The sequence below is a fragment of the Peromyscus californicus genome, unplaced genomic scaffold (genome assembly GCF_007827085.1).
Source record: "Peromyscus californicus insignis strain IS unplaced genomic scaffold, ASM782708v3 Scaffold_5__1_contigs__length_169319896, whole genome shotgun sequence".
Taxonomy (NCBI): domain Eukaryota; kingdom Metazoa; phylum Chordata; class Mammalia; order Rodentia; family Cricetidae; genus Peromyscus; species Peromyscus californicus.
In genome coordinates, this window is record NW_026294573.1 from 126,480,349 (window position 1) to 126,492,110 (window position 11,762).

The following is an 11,762-nucleotide window of genomic DNA, read 5'->3' on the forward strand; positions in this document are numbered from 1 at the left end:
CAAGTAGAAGAAGCCTGAGGCATCTTCCACAGAACTTCTAGTGCCCAGAAATAGCAATATGTCTACCTATAGATCCTGCATTTACAAATATGTTTGAAGTAGAAAGAAACAGACCAGAAGAGAAATTTAGTGTCTACCCCAATGCCATCCCCACAAATCCCCTTCTAAAGTTGTTATCATGTAGAATAACAGAACAGACCATAGGCGGAGCAAATACCACTACACACAGGCTACAGTATTTCCAACTACGGAGCTTTGCTAGAGGGAGTATTCCATGTGGTGAAAGAGATAGACTGAGTATCAAGGTTACCTTGAATGTGGTCAGAACAGGTGTACATCCCACTGGGAAAGTCCTAGAGGTCTTGGAAACATGTTTAAGTCTAAATGCAATCTCCATGAAAGGCTTATCAGACCTCCAACAGGGATCTTATAAGGTCTTTTCAGGTCATCTGCTAGCTGATCAAAAACAAATGTCTTAGAAGGGAACATGTTTCTAAAAATGTTCATCATTATCACCTTGGTGCTCATGAATTTATGTTTAATTCCATTTGTAAAGACAGCATGCTTTTACTAGTGGAAATATTTCACCCTAAAAATAAAAAATAAAGAACAGTATGGGAAAGAAAAAGAAAATAGGGTAAGGCTACTAAGAAAATGCCCAGAAGACAGTCTGCTTCTGTGACAACTTAACGTATGAAATGATCAATTGCCTTCTATGAATTCTACTACTTGGCCCTGTTTTTAGTCTGTTCCAACTGCATTGGGTACCTATAATCCAACAGACCTTAATTTCGATTTCCAAAATAATTCTACATTGTGTAAATACACTTGCCTAAAAAAATCATAGGTTTTCCATAAGATCTGGCTTGAATTTATACCCCCAAATTCAAATTCTTAATTCTAAAATTAATATGTTGATGACTTTTAGAGTTGAAGATCTTAGAAGGTAAGGATCATAATGTTAGGACCCCATAATATTACTATTGGCTTCACAAGACAAGACTTGAGAGAACACCCTGAATCTCTTACCATGTGATGCCACCAACATGTTCTGATGCAGCACAGAGACCCACAATAAATTCTGGCATCTTGAAATTAAATTTTCATACTCCTAAGAACTATGAAAAATGTATTTCCTTATGAATTCCCAAGTCTTTGCTATTGTATCATAGTATCAGAAATAGATAAACATAACCAGATATAAGAAAACACTCCATCATCATTTAAGGTTTTTATGTTAGTTTCTTAAATCTTCACTTACTTATTAGAAGTAATTGTTTACATGTAAAAGTACTATTTGATGTGAAATCTCTAATCTCTAAGCACATATCTTTAACAATTACTATTGCATAGATAATGAATTTAAAATTATAATTGAAGATAATGAGTTTTAAAAATAAATTATACTATACTACTGAAATAAAAATAGAGGACGCGGTGGCGCACGCCTTTAATCCCAGCACTCGGGAGGCAGAGGCAGGCGGATCTCTGTGAGTTCGAGGCCAGCCTGGTCTCCAAAGCGAGTTCTAGGAAAGGCGCAAAGCTACACAGAGAAACCCTGTCTCGAAAAAACAAAAAACAAAAACAAAACCAAAAATAAAGGAAAAGAATATTGAAGACTGTTAAAATGAAAGAAAATTAAAATTTTGTAGCTAGTTATCCACCATAATCTCAGTTTTCTCATTTGCAATTTTCTTATATTTTATACTCACTCATGATATTTAGCATTGTAAAACAACATTTCATTTTTAATTTTTAAAATCACAAACCAACAACTACAAAATAATTTAATAACCTAATTCTTTAATTCAATCTCCATGATTTTAAATCATCTATTTCTCTGTTATGTAGATAGATATGAGAAGCAGGAACCTTCATAAGCAAGATTCCCAGTCATGTCTTTTGAACTAGCCCGTGTTGTGTGGTTGTCCATATAGTTGTGTATATCCTACAGTGCAGTCAGGAAACCTGAGTTTTAAACTTTGAGTCAACTCCTTCCTTAGTCCTCAAGTCAATGAATTTGAAAACTGATCTTTTATTACACTTGTTTATTTTCTCTTTGTCTTGTGATACCATAGCACCTGTGTGGAGATCAGGAGACTACTTGAGAGAGTTGGCTTTCTATCATGTGGGTTCCAGCGACGGAACTCAGGTCCTCAGGCTTGGAGGCATGTGTCTTTACCCAGTGAGCCATCTCACTAGCCCCCCCAAAACCTTAAAATCAAAGAATTTGTTTTTATTTCCTCCACACAATGGTACTAAGGATTGTACCTGTGCCCTATACATGCAAGACAAGCACTTTACCATTGTGAAATATACCCCAGTTCTAATTTTTGTTTTAAAAGAATATAGACAATTTATAAACAAAGAGTTCAAACTTAATAGTTATCCCTCTTTCTTTTGAAACTCTCAGCTGTGTAGCCAGGTGTAGGAGTCACTTTCATCAGGCATCTTGCTTTTATAGAAAATAGGGCAGAATCAATGTGTCAATTATAGTTCCTTCGCAGGACAGACTTCCCTACTAAAAGCCCAATGATAATTATTAAGACAATATGTCAAATTGTGAGTCTGAAATAATCAGCATGGATATTTAATATGAATTTTAAAAATAGGATTTTAAGACATTCAAAGATTTTACTATAAATTAATAAGTCATTAGTGTCTGCGTTTCTCTACATTTTCACTTGCATCTTCTGTCGTTTGTTTTTTTAATCTTGATCATTCTGACTGAGGTGAGGTGAAATCTCAAAGTACTTTTAATTCTCATTTCCCTGATTGCTAAGGGTGTTGAACATATATTTAAGTGTTTCTTGGTCATTTGTGTTTCATCTTTTGAGAACTCATTCAATACTAGTGAGAGCATAAACTCATACAGCCACTGTAAATCAGTGTGGCGATTCCTAAAAAAAAAAAAAAATGGTTAAAATAGATCTAGTACAAGATCCAGCTATATCATTGTGTTGGTTAGGGTTTTGTCAACTTGATAAGAAACCAGAGTCACCTGGGAAGAAGGAAGTTTAATTGGGAAATGCCTTTATAGGCAAGTCTATGAGGCTTTTTTTTTTTTAAGTAGTAGTAGTAGTAGTAGTAATTAGTGTAGAAGATCCCATCTCATTGTAAATGATGCCATTCTGGAGAAGGCACCTTGCTTGGGTGTCAGAAAGTAAATTGAGCAAGCAAGTAGGAGCAAGCCAGAAAGCAACATTTATTTCTACACGGCCTTTGTATCAATTTCTGCTTCCAGGTTTCTGCTTTGAGTTAATGTTAATGTTCTACCTTCCTTGGCTGTTGAACTCTGAACTGTAAGATGAAAGAAGCACTTTCTTTCCCAAGTTGCTTTTGGACATGGTGTGTTAATAGAACAAAATAACCTAGACCCGTAAAGATGAATATTACATATTTTCTTTTTTACATGGATGTTAGCTTTTAAGCTATGAATATATGTATTTTACTGAGGAAAACCCACAGGTTAGTTAGCTAGTAAATGACCTGGGGGAAAGGGAAGATTTTTCAAGAAAGGAGAAATAGAATTTAGTGTTACAAAAGAGTAGAGGGAAAATTAGATCAAGAGAATTGAATGGAGTGAGGTATGGAAGTGCAGGGTAGAGGAGGGAAAATGGGAAGTGATAACTTGTACCAGGCTTTTTCTTTGTTTGGGATACCAACCAGCTCCCAAATCATGACACAGAGACTTATTATTAGTTATGAATGCTCAGCCTAGCTTAGGTATGTTTCTGGCTAGCTCTTTTAACTTAAATTAACTTGTCTCTCTTTAGCTACCTTTTGCCTCTGGGATTTTTACTTTTCTTACTTCTGTATATCTTACTTTCACTGCTTCTCTATGTCTGCTGGTTGGCAGTGGCTGCCTGGCTTCTGGCCCTGAGCACCTACCCCATATGTTCCTCCTCTTCTCTCATTCTTCCTTTCGAGCCTAAATTTTCTCCTATTTATTCTCTCCGCCTGCTATCCCTGCCTATCTTTTCTCCTGACTATCTATTGGCCGTTCAGCTTTTTATTAAACCAATCAGGTGCCTTAGGTAGACAAGGTCAAACAAGTGCAATACATCGTTACATAATTAAATAAATGCAGCGTAAACAAAAGTAAAACTTTTTTACACAGTTAAACTAATATTCTACAGCATAAACAAATGCAACATGTCTTTGCCTAGTGAAAATAATATTCCATAACAATAACTAACATTAAAGGCATTTTGAAAAGCCATTGTAGTAGTAAAATATATACTTATATGAAAGAAGATTAATGAAATATACAATTTCCAAAGTACATATCATTTGCTATCAAATAAAGTCTCAAATACTAGAAAAGGATTGTATTTTTTTTTTTTTTACTCATTGGACAAAGAGTCCCATAGACTCCACAAACATTATAGGCTATTGCAAAAGTTATTGCTTACCCTATCTAACCTGATGGTAAGACCCTATTGTTGAAGATACCACAGTATGCTTCCACCCTAGAACATGGAGAATTGAGCTGGTATGCAACTGGAAGCATCACCATACTGACTATCATTCAGTGTGGAAAGTTATTATGTATGCTACTGAAAGAGGGAAGTAATAATCAATATAAATGATAACAATTTACCTACAAGATAGATCTACTGGTGCTCTAGTGGCACTAATGTTATGGGAGTAACCACCCACTTTTTTTTTTTTTTTTACTGGATTTAAGGCCTGCTCTGTGAGGTAGAACTCATACTGTTAATGAGGCTAAGAACCTGAGAATACATAGGTCATTGACCTTATGGGAAAACCTAGTACAATTTATTATTCTGAAAATGAAAATAACAATAAAATGACTTCTAGTGACATATTGCTACAGCCATCAATCACTTAACCCTTATCAGAGAAGCCTCTTTGTGCAACAGATGATAATTAGCACAAAGACCCACAACTAGACAATGAGCAGAGAGTCAGATGCTTTGAAGTACCCGGCTTTAAATGGAATGTTTTTTTTTTTTTAATCACATTCATCCCTTTAAGGCACAGGGGTGTATGTGAAAGTGGAGGCAGAATAATTATAAGAACCAGAGGTGGTGGATAACTCCAAGGAAACTGTCTTCCAGACACAAGGTTATGGGCATATGAACTTAGAGAGACTATGACAGCTCTGTGACAGACTTCGAATGAGACTTGCTCAAGTTCAAGCCAGAATTCTAGAGAATGGGAACTAGAAAATGTCCTATTCCTAGATAAGAAGTTATTTGCAATTAATAGCTGCTGTGAGGGGGAAAATCAGTTTTATACAATGAAATGTCACTGAGTATATCCATCATACTCCAGAGGGTTCTCCATGCTCAGGAGTAAGTAGACAACACATGTCACACTCTATGTTTTGGGGTTCATTTTTGGTGCTGGTTTGTTTTGTTTATATTAGAAAGGAAGAACATGAAGTTGTGTAGGTGCGTGAATGAGTGGGAGGAAGACTTAGGAAGAGTTGGAAAGGGAAGAGATTATGATATAAAACTGAGAAAAGTCATTAATTTATTAAAATAATGAATTGAAATTATCTTGAAATTAAAACAATACCTTCTGAAGTTGCACATTTAGTGTATTTTTGTTGTCAAAATTATTACAAAATATACACAGAAATACAATCTCATTTTAAAATTGAAATAGTATTTTTTGTATTTATGTAAATGTAAGTATTTTACTTCTTCACTTACACATTCCTCTAATGTTGAGCTTCACTGAAGTAAAACTTACAATGGAAGTTCATTAATTTTAAGGTCATATTTGCTGATGATGATTGAATGAAAAAAATATAAAAAGGAAGGCCATGACTGCTCCTACATATGGTGCAGGAGAGAGTTTATTGTAGGGTGGAGGGAGACATAGTCAGAGACCTCTGGGAGAATTCAGAATGGACGTGACCTTGAGCCATGTGAGGGGAGTGGGAGGAGAAAGGAAAGATGAGAGAGGGGAACCAGGTGTAGCAGCCAAAAGAGCAAAAGGTTAAAAAGGGATGGGTAACCAAAATGGCTAGATTATATAGGGAAGAGCCTCTGTGGAAAGGGAAGCCCAGGTACTGGGCTGAAGAGTTCAGGGTAGAGGGCAGGGCATGCCAGCCATACTCTGTAACAGGTAGGGACTGAGGGATGCTGCAAAAACCTGGTAGTCAGGCCATGTCTGCTTTATATGTTCAACAGGCACCTCAGCCATTTGTCCCAGGGTTTGAGACTTAATGGTGAAGACGATGGTGTGTGTGTGTGTGTGTGTGTGTGCATAATTCTGAGGAATATTATAATCTTGGGTGTTATTCTCATTGGCCTCCCAGCTGACTAGTAGGGCAGGCTAGTTAACACCATGTCTCTAGCTCTGAGACCACAGCCACAAACCACCATGCTTGGCTTCCTTGAAGTCAGTTGTGGGAATCACATTCATGTCTTTGTGCTTATAAGACCAGCCCTTCACTGACTGAGCTATAAGCCCCACCCTCTTGAGGATCTTTTTAACTGAAATAAAATTCATGTAAAGCTAGCTTTCTTTGGTCTCCTAGACAGAATTTGAGACATGGCCTTCATAATTGCTTGACCCAATGCAATATCTCTCTTGTTTTTGTTTCTCTATAATTCTAACACACAATACACAATACTACAACCCTTGGAATGTCTTATTTTATTTTTTTATTTATTTTCCTATTCTAGAAAATTCACATAATCAAGAACATACAAGTGATATTTTGTGCTTGATATCTTTGAGGTTCAGTTACATTGTAGCATAAATCACTATTTTATTAGTTTTACTTATTTATTTTACATGCCAATCACCGTTTCCCCTCCCTCCTCTGTTCCTGTTCCCTTCTCCCATTTCCTTTATACCTGCCACCCCTAACACCCCATTAAGGCTGAGCAAGGCATCCCACAATAGGGAGTAGGTTCCAAGAAGCCAGCTCAAGCACCAGGTACAAATAGACCAACCTATACAACTATCACCCACATGCAGACGGCCTAGGTCTGTCCCATGCAGGCTCCACAGCTGTTGGTCCAGAGTCTATGAGCTCCCACTAGCTCAGGTCAACTGTCTCTGTGGGTTTCCCAGTCATGAGCCATCTTGACACCCCACCCCCCACTCCCATTCCCTGGCCCATCCAATTCCTCCTCCCTCTCTTCAACAGGATTCCTGGAGCTTGGCCCAATGCTTGGCTCTGGATCTCTGCATCTGCTTTCATCAGTAACTGGATGGAGGCTTTATGATGACAGTTAGGGTTTTCACCAATCTGATTACAAGGGAAGGCAAGTTCAGGCATCCTCTCCATTACTGCTAGGAGTCTTAACTGGTGTCATCCTTGTGGACTCCTGGGATTTTCCCAGGCACCAGGTTTCTCCCTAACCCTGTAATGGCTCCCTCTATCAAAATATCTCGTTCATTGCTCTTCCTTTCCACCCCTCCTCCAACTCAACCATCCTGATCCCTCATGTTCCTACCCCATCCCTTCTCTTCTACTCCCTCCCCTCCCTGCCCCCAGTTTACCCAGGAGATCTCATGTATTTCCCCTTCTCAGGGTGATCCATGTCTCCCTCTTAGGGTCCTCCTTGTTACCTAGTTTCTCTAGAACTGTGGATTGTAGCCTGGTTATCCTTTGCTTTACATCTACTATTTATGGATAAGTAGTCTGTTCTATGGATATCATATTTTGTTTACTTTTTTCCTCAGCTGGAGGACATTTGGGTTGTGTTTAATCTTTTAGTTGCTGTGTATGTTGGTGCACAAACTTTCAGGTATAATTCTTAATTCTGAAACTGTTTTTATTTCCCTTGTGATAATACATACATGTAGAATTGCTGGGTCATATAGTAATCCTGTTTAACAGTAATCCTGCTTTTTTATTTTTATTTTTGTTTTATTTTATTTTTGTGAGAAACCATCACACTTTTCCACAGTGTCTGCTCCATTTTTCCAATCTCAGATGGATGAGGATCTCAGTTTCCCCAAACTCTTGTCATTATTGTGCTGGTTTTGGTTTGGGTTGGTTTGGTTTTGGTTTGGTTTTGAGTTTTTGGTTTGGTTGCTGCTATTGTGGCTGAATTTCCTGGATAGGCTGCCCTTCAGACATATCTGTGTGAAATTGCCTTGATTCTTAAGGCAATTTATAAGAGGAGCAAGCCCATAGTGGATGGCCCCATTCCCTTGGCTGGACCCTGAATTGTGAGGAAAGATAGCATCAAACAAGCAGACAGAGTGAGTGATTTAATTTCTCTACCTTTGACTGTGCATGTGATGTTAATAACTGCTTAAGCCCTTGCCTCTTGCCTTCACTGCAAAGGTGGACTATAACCCAGAATTGTAGGCCAACTCAACTCACCACACCCTAACCCGGTTTTGGTTAGAATGTTTTATCACAGCAAAAGAAAGTAAAGTCAGACAATTGCTTTTTGTTTTCAGTCTTGCTTAATCTAGCCAGGCTAGCAGAAGCAGTTCATATTTGTGTAAGCACAGACAGCTTTGTATCTTTTTCCATGTGAATGCTGACCACCTGGTGTCTCTTTGGGATATGTATCTATTCAGATCCTTTTCCTTTTTTTTTTTCCAAGTTGTGTTGCTTATATTGTTGGTGAGCTTGTACATATTTTATGTATTCTGGATACTAGGCTTTTTTGGTTATATGATTTGGTAATATATTCTTCCATTCTGAGACCTATTTTCACTTTCTAAATATTCTTTCACCCAAAAAAGTTCTAAATTTTGATGGAATAGTTTTTAGTTCTTTTGCTTTTATTGTCATGTGAAAAAAACTGTCCCCTAAGGTTTCCATTTATCATTTTCTTCTGCGACTTTTATAGTTTTAGTTCTTATGTAAAGTTTTGGAGGGACAGCAAAATGTCTAAGCAGGAACAATGAACCAAACTATTTCTAAAATTCACAGTGAAAGGAGAGATTTGACTCACAAAGATTATCCTCTGGTCTCCATACATGCACTGTGGAATATGTTTTCCTTCCCCACTACACATACTCTCCTCTTTCTCACATAACACATATGTAATAACTAAAATAAAAATTCCAAAAGTTTTTGAGACATTTTGAATTAGCTTTTTGTTTATGGTGTATACTCAGTGTGCAAGTGCATTACTTGAATGTGGCTATATAATTAATAGTATATGTGTAAAGTTTGTTTTCCCATCAAATAATTATAGAATTCTTGTCAAAAATTAGTTGCCTCTCTCTCTCTCTCTCTCTCTCTCTCTCTCTCTCTCTCTCTCTCTCTATTTCATGAAGACATATTTCATACACATATCCATAGACAAGTTTCACACTGTTTTGATTATGGTAGCTTGCTTATGTACTCTTAAATCAAATATTTTCCATTCTACTGTTTTAACCCTTTTTTTTTTTTTACTCTTTGTGTACCTTGCTGGCCATTATGGATTATGAGATCAATTTGTCCATTTCTACAAAATGGCACACTTTCCTTTTAGAGAGATTAGATAGAGTCTTTAGATTTATTTGAAAAGCATTCCCATCTTACTATTATAAAGTCTCTTTAGTCATAAACACAGGGATGTCTTCCCACTTATGTCTTTCTATCAAGTGCCTCTCTTATATGTTCCTGTTAAATTGTTTTCTTCATTTCATTTCAAATAGATCATGGGTAACATGTAGAAACATATGTGGTTTTCATGCATGGATACTATATGCAGCAACACATTTGAATTCAGTTATCAGCTGTGACAACCTTTCAATGCTTTATGTGTACCATCTTGGCATGTATGAATAGAAATTTATCTATATTCCCCTTTCCCCCTTGACAAGGTTAATTCTTTTCTATAAATGCACACACTAACAAGTAATTTTTAATGCTGAATAGAAGTGATGAGAGTGGATAACTGTTTTATAAATTAATTTTATTTGTGTGTGTGTGTGTGTGTGTGTGTGTGTGTGTGTGTGTGTGTGTGTGTGTCTACATGCACGTGTGTGAGTGCATGCAACACTATGTGTCCATGGAAGCTGGAAGAGGGTAGCAGGTGTCCTACTCTGTCAATCTCTGCCTATGTCTTTGACAGGATCTCTTCTTGAAGCTGGGGTTCATGTTGTCTCTGATAGGCTGTTAACGAGCAAACCCCAATGATTCTCTTGTCTCCATTTGCCTGAGAGGTGGAGTTACAGGTGTTTGCAGGGACATGGCTTGTTATGTTCATGTTTAAATTTGAACTCAGGTCCTCATGATTGTGTAGTAAATACTCTTAACTACTGAGCCATCTCTCAGCCCAAGAGTGGATACCATAATCTAATTCCTATGTTAAGGGGACAGCTTTCAGTATTTCTCAACTGAAAATGATATTTAGATTTCAATTTTAAAGTGTCTTTTTATCAAACTGAGAAAGTCTTTTTTTTATTAATAATAACCTTTATTACTTTATCATGAAAGACTAATTTTTCAAAATGCTATTTCTTTACTAATTTATTGTTTTCTTTTTATTGCACTATTAGACTTAAATATTTATTTGTTCTTTTTTATTATTGTCTCTATGTGTATTTGTGTGTCACATATATGTGTGCATACGTGTGGTAACACACTGTATGGTGTGCACATGAATGTCAGGATGTGACAGTCCAGAATTCATTCTCTTCTAACTCTATGTGAGTTCCAAAGTTTCAAACCAGGTCACCAGGTTTATGTGACATGCACATTCACCCACATTGCTGGTCCTAGATCATTTATTTCCTAGAACTTTTCTATTTATCATTGTTCTTCACTTTGTTTTAATATGCTTTGCTGGAACACATTTGCTTTTCATTTTAGGTTACCTAACATGTTGTAGTAAACTAGTGCATTATATCCTTTTGCAATCTTCTTCTTATTGCAAGATCATTAATAATGCCATCATTTAAACTGATGATTTTAACAAATTGGGTTTTGCTAACTTTTTGTTTTACTAAATGTTTGTAAAGTTTAAATTTTCTTAAAAGTCAACATTTGCCGGGTGGTGGTGTTGCATGCCTTCAATCCCAGCACTTGGGAAGCAGAGGCAGGCAGATCTCTGTGAGCTAAATGCCAGCCTGGTCTACAAAGTGAGTTCCAGGACAGGCTCCAAAGCTACACAGAGAAATCCTGTCTCAAACAAAAAAAAAGTCAACATTTTTTTTACTGTCTCCACCTATTTTCTATTATCAATTTCATTTATTAATTCTATACTCAATATTATTACATTCTATTCACTTTCTTTCTTTTTGTTCAGTTTTATTAAAAGAGAAACTTAAGCTATTAATTTCAGATGATTATTTTTGTTAATAAGGGAATTTATAGTGTAGATTTCCTCTTATTTCTGTTTTTCTGACCATCATAAGTTAGAGTATGTTATATATTGGTTTAATATTTATTTTTTAATGTATTTTCTAAAACCCATTGTGACTTATTATCACATCATCGGCATTTAAGGGTATGCCAATTATTTTCCTTAATTCCATGATTTTTCTTTTTTAATATTAATTGCTAAATGTATTCCACATATTCACAGAAATTACCAGACATGATCAGCCTGAAGTTAAATAAGATTTGTCTTATGTTGAATCATCTGGTCTGCCTGAGAGAATATTCTATGTGCACTTTATTAATTTTTAACATGAAAATCATTTTATTATAATGAACTCACATATAAAAACATCATACAACTAGATTAGTGTAGTCTTATAGAGAAACAGTGTTTCTATGTGCATTTCAGTATGTGTTGCTGGGTGGTATTTTCTATATGTCTCTTGATCTGAATATGTTACTGTATTGTGTAATCATTAGACTTTCTTGCTAA